The 5,746-nt window shown below is 44.1% G+C and overlaps 1 long non-coding RNA gene across 1 annotated transcript; it reads left to right on the top strand.

Annotated features, from left to right (window-relative positions):
• The first annotated feature begins 1,263 nt into the window (after window positions 1-1,263).
• LOC113405417 lies at window positions 1,264-2,337 on the top strand. Its single transcript, XR_003369486.1, has 3 exons — window positions 1,264-1,315; window positions 1,729-1,808; window positions 2,297-2,337. It is a non-coding gene; the product is annotated as an uncharacterized LOC113405417 (long non-coding RNA).
• Window positions 2,338-5,746: the final 3,409 nt, after the last annotated feature.

The raw sequence follows: 5,746 nt of genomic DNA, 5'->3' as shown, positions 1-5,746 counted from the left end.
GAACATCCTTCACCATTACAGAGCCAGTTGTCAGGTAAGAGCTTTTGCATGATAAGTGTTAGGGGCATTACCCTGAAGTTATAGCATTGCTTCTGAGTTTATAGAGAGGGCTTGTATTTTCTAAAACTCTCCTTTGAGCAATAATTTGTCACATAACTCAAATTTAAAACTGTAATGGATGGAGCGTGAGCTGTCACATGTTGTATCATTTTTGTTGCTCTTCTTTGTATTTTCTCTAGTTTCTCTATATTCTTCTGAAATTCTGTAGACCACAGCTACACAGTAATTCAGATGCAGTCAGACTCAGGCTATTCAGAATAACACTCTAACTCCCCTAATATGTATGTGTATCTAGCGCTATCTTTCGCTACCCAAGAGAGACTAGTGCTAGCTTGTATTTAGTTGATTTGCTGTCACTCTTCTTCTTGGACGCACTACTTCCCTTACCTCTTATCTGTCTTCTTGTTTGTCTGTGTGCTCCTTATTTCTGTTCCCTAGGTGTCTGACTGCTGGCACTGACTCTCATCTCCGTGCAACCTCTCCACGTCACTTTGCCATTCAATTCTGCCCTGTCTGACTGAGACTCTCACTTAGGCATTGTCAAAAACAGTTGAACCAAGCTGATATCTTCCAGTAGTTCACAAATGCAAATATTACATAGGATGGCCCCTGATATTGACCTCTACAAAACACCCCCTCTGGATACATTTCCTGCCTTTTGGAAGATTTAACAATAGTGATTTCTCTCTGCTCCATATTCACCAGCCAGGACATTTTGAGGATGTGCGTTATGTGGGACTATGTACATTGCTAAGAGCTGTTTTGCATTTTGTTTTTCAGGTGCTGGGCATCACTTTTGGGAACAAGGTAAATTCTAAATAATCTGCCCTCAGCTCTTTCATTTTCTATACACAAGTTGCTTGTTTAAATTGCACAGAGCTTGATTTCCTTGCTACATCAAGCAGGAGTCCTGGCTGCTCTGGTATAAGTGGACCTGGATTTATTTGATGAACCTGGGTTTTCTTTTCTTCTGAGGTGGGTGCAGAACTGGGGTCCTCTACCTTCTGGGGTCTGTGGACACCTCTCTCCTCTCCTGAGGCTAGATTTAATTCCTGATCTTTATCTTCTGGACTCTGGTTCTTCTCTCAGTTTCTCATCCATATCCTCTTGTTTCTCCTTCTGGATTATGTAGGACATGTACCTAAAATTAACCCTCATCCAGAATGTCACGGAGATTAGCTGTGCCATCTTGGAGACCAGAGACTCCCAGGAGTTCGAATTCTCTTACAAACAGGAGCTCCTTGGCTACATGCTGGTGAGTGATTAGGAGCTTTGAGGACTGAAGTACAAAGGAGTTTGTTGTAATGTAATAAGACTGGTTTTCCAGGGAGATGTTGTTTTATCCATTGGCTGTGACTGTACTACTGCAGTCTCATGAGCTACCTGCATGGCACCCCGAATGCTGGGTCCACTCTGAGCTCGGCAGGGATGCTGACATATTGTGGGCTGTAACTGGAAGGAATGGCTTGTGTCTGGTGAGTTATCTTTCTGTCCTCCGTATAGCCTGCAGATGGCCCTACGGTCCATTTCAGAGGCAGAGAGCTTGCTGAGCCCGGTGTCTGTTTATTACAGGTCTGGCATATGGCCCTATTTCAGAGTGTGAGAGGAAGACCTCTCTGCCTTTCAAATCCATTTCCCATTTTTTATGTCCCTATTAATGCATTTCAGGACTTCATTAAAAAGGAACCACTGGATTCCCTGGCATCTCCAGTTCGCTACAAGGCAATTCTTGCCATTGAACATCTGAGGTAGGCTATTTTCTGCCATATTTCCTGGCACTGTGATGACTTCTTATTTGTTAATTCATGAGTGTCAGGTTGGGAGCAGTCTGATGCCTGCAGGGTTTGGCTCACATGCTGCTCACCAGCAGAACTTTCATTCTTGAGGGTTTGAATGTGTCCATTTGGAGGTTTGTGCTTGAAAGACACAAGATTGGAGGTTGTGGGGCATGCAGTACAATGGAGGAGAGTTCAGATGGGGAGGGAGGTGTCTGGCTAGCTGGCAGGGGGAGGGAAGCTTGTGGGTTTCTCTAAAAAGGGGACTTGAAGCTTTAGCTTTACTTCTAGATGAGCCAATACTTAATAGAGGTGCAAAGAGGTGCTCAACTGCAAAGTGAAGGGTTGTTTGCATTTGGGGTTCTAGACTGGGGCAATCTCTAGTCATTGGACCCATTTCTTGTACTTGGAGGTGGTACTGAGTCTAATGCATGACTTTCTCCCTATCTTTCTTCTGCCAGCAAACTCAAACCATCTTTGACCTTGGAGGGAAACCGTGAGCTCCTTGATGAGTGTTTCAAAAGTTTATTTCCCCTTCCTCCCTTGGAGAAGATGAAAGAGGAAGGTGAGACAGCAAAGGATACTCTGCAGAGACTGGTACGTGACAACAATTCTCCTCTGGCACCATCCACTGTATTTCTGCCCAGCAGGCACTGGGTGATGGCAGTCACACATGGCCTCCCTGGCAAGGTTATGGTTAGCTTTCCCCGGCCCACACACACAAATGATCTGTGCTGAGCCTCACTCCTTCTCTTCTGGTTTCAGTCACTGTACGTGAGGTCCTTGGAAGCCCTTGGCAAGCTAATGAAGACTTTGCTGGAGGAAGAACCAACCGCAGACTGGTTCCAGGAAATGTTTGAAGTGAGTAGACCATTGAACCGCGGTGGAGATTGTTTCTTGTGTTACAGCAGGGAAGAGTCAGAGATTTAGGGGGTCAAGCTTCAGTTGTGCTTTCTCCCTAAAATTCACTTCCACAACGGAGTGAATTTTAGGGAGAAAGCACCAAATTCTTCCTGGGATAAGCGGGCATGTGCCCCACTGAAATCCACAGAAGCTATGCCATTTTATGCCAGGGCTGGATTGGGATCAAGTTCTTACAATGGAGTTGACATTACTTGGACCGGCAAGAAAATCACCACTGCAGTAGCCAAATCCAAGAGAACCAGTTGAAACTGATCACTTCTTCGAAGAGGAATTCATTACTATTGAGTTAAGCCCTGTGTATGGAAACTCATTCAGAGGAGACTTCCTGTTCCTCAGACATGAACAGAATATCTTGAAGAGCTGAGGGGTGGGGAGTTTGTTGCACCTTCAGTATAAAAATGAAGTTATAAAAGGCGGGGGGGACTTCTCTGCTTATTCAAATTAATAAGAAGAAATGCTCCTCTCTGTCATTTTGCCACTTGACATGGGAGAAGTTGCCCAGGAAACAGACCACAGCAGCAGACATCAAACAGCATGCAATGTGCTAGACAGCTCCCATCAGACAGTCTACAGCAGACATCACATACACGGGCCCAGATTCATCTCTCATGTACCTCCTTTGACTTCAATCACCAGAGGTGAATCTGGTCCCTGGGACTTGTATATCTAAGGGGCTCTTCCATTAGACATGTAATTCCTTTGCTACATGGAGGTCAGATGCTTTGGAGAAGGATTTTAGTGACAATTAAACCTGTTTAAGAGGAACTTTTGGGAGGGATTTTCTGGTACTAACTCTGTCCATTCCCCTGCTCTACCAACAGCTACTAGCGACATGGGTCAGTTCAGGGAAGGAGTGGGAGAGAGAAAGGGCCTTGCAGGCCAGCACCCAGCTGCTGACTGCCTATCAAGAGGCAGTTAATAGCACAGTGAGTATAGCCTCTTACTCTTCCTTGAGCTGACTTCCCTGCTTATATCAGATCTGACACTCAACGCAAATGCATGAAAAACTCTTCCAGGGCAGCAGCTGGGATCTCAAGGTGACTAAGATCCCTCTGCTTCCAGAAGAGAGGTTTACACAACAATGCCGTGACCACACTCCGGGCAGATTGCAAGAAGTAGAGGGCAGCCAATCCCCCAAACTGATGGCTTATTCTATAATTAGATTCACCAAGTCAACAACAAAAGAGCTTCCACCCTAGTTAACAAGATGCCAAATGCAGCCCCCTTTTGGCATTCCAGAACTTGGCTCCCATCTAAACATCCATGTCTTGGAAGCGGGGGGAGGGATAGGTCAGTGGTTTGAGCATTGGCCTGCTAAACCCAGGGTTGTGAGTTCAGTCCTTGAGGTGGCCATTTCGGGAAGTGGGGTAAAAATCTGTCTGGGGATTAGTCCTGCTTTGAGCAGGGGGTTGGACTAGATGACCTCCTCAGGTGCCTTCCAACCCTGATATTCTATATCTAATATAGTGAGGGGTTACTGAAAACCTGATTCACATATGTGAGGTTCATTGATCATAAAGGACCAGATGCTTATCCCTAGGTCAATGTGAATCTCAGGTCTTTCCCAGATATCATGCTGTCAGCCAGTCCTTAATAACTAAATCTAAGATTTATTGTTAAAAGAAAGAAGAGAGTTACAAATGGTTAAAAGATCAATATCCATACAAGTGACTTTCAATGTTCATAGTTCAGGATCACAACAGTGATGGAACAAACTGCTGGTTTGTAAAAGTCTCTCTGGAATCATCCCAACAGATCAGAATCCAAAGGCAGCTTAGATGTAAAGTCTGTTAGTTTTTTCCATGCACTTTCCAGGTTATTCCAAATGATTATTTGGAAAATCTCTGTCCTATGACTTAAACTTTCCCTGTTCAAAGTTTAAGCAGACTAGAGATGATAGGATCAGGCCCAAGCCTTCTCTTTTATAGCTATTCTAGCAGGCTGACAAGCCTACCTCACAGAAATTGTCACAGAAGGACCTTTCCCCAATGCAGATTGCCTGTTGTACTTTGCTTTGAAGATAATCTTCTATTTCCTGTGCATACACAGTAAACTAGTTACATTCATTCACATCAGGTAATTAGCCGTTCTTCCATTATAACACAGATAGTTAAGCTGAAGATAATGTAGAAATTATTGGTTTCCTGAAGTGTCTTACATCTTTGATTTTCAGGTTAACTGAAGACCTTGCATACATAATTAAGGCAATTAAGATATGTGTTTTATAGTTCTCTATCCTATTCCCTCTTAGTCGTCTCCTATTCCCTCTTAGTCGTCTCTTTTCCAAACTGAAAAGTCCCTGTCTTTTTAATCTCTCCTTGTACGAGAAGTTGTCCCATACGCCTAATAATTTTTGTTGCTCTTCTCTGTATTTCTTCCAATTCTAACATATCTTTTTTGAGATGAGATGACCAAAACTGCACACAGTATTCAAGGTGTGGGGGTACTGTAGATTTATACAGTGGCATAATGATATTTACTGTCCTATTATCGATCCCTTTCGTAATGGTTCCTAACATGTTGTTAGCGTTTTTGACTGCATGTTGAGCAGATGCTTTCAGAGAACTGTACACAACGACTCCGAGGTCTCTTTCTTGAGTGATAACAGCTAATTTAGACCCCATCCATTTGTATGTACAATTGGGATTATGTTTTCCAATGTGCATTACCCAGTTCAGTACAGGAATCAGAGGCACAATGTTACCAGATGTGCCCATTACTTTGGGTAGGCTCATTGATTAAGGTTACTCTTCGGGGGGGGGGAGGGAGGGTTCTGTAACTTTATTAATGTGGGGCTTATGTCACTTGTGTGTTCATATGGAGCTCTACTCCTTCCTTCTACAAGTCCCCTCCCAATGGAGCTCCCAATGGAGCTACCCTGCAGGACCTAGGTTCCCCAGGGCTAATAACTAGCACTAGATGAACATGCGCACACACGCGCGCACACACACACACACACACACACACACACACACACACACACACAC

Source organism: Terrapene carolina, unplaced genomic scaffold (assembly GCF_002925995.2).
Source record: "Terrapene carolina triunguis isolate 2854851 unplaced genomic scaffold, T_m_triunguis-2.0 Scaffold35872, whole genome shotgun sequence".
NCBI lineage: Eukaryota > Metazoa > Chordata > Testudines > Emydidae > Terrapene > Terrapene triunguis.
Note: the sequence above shows the minus strand (reverse complement) of the source record. Positions and strands in the feature narration are given on the sequence as shown.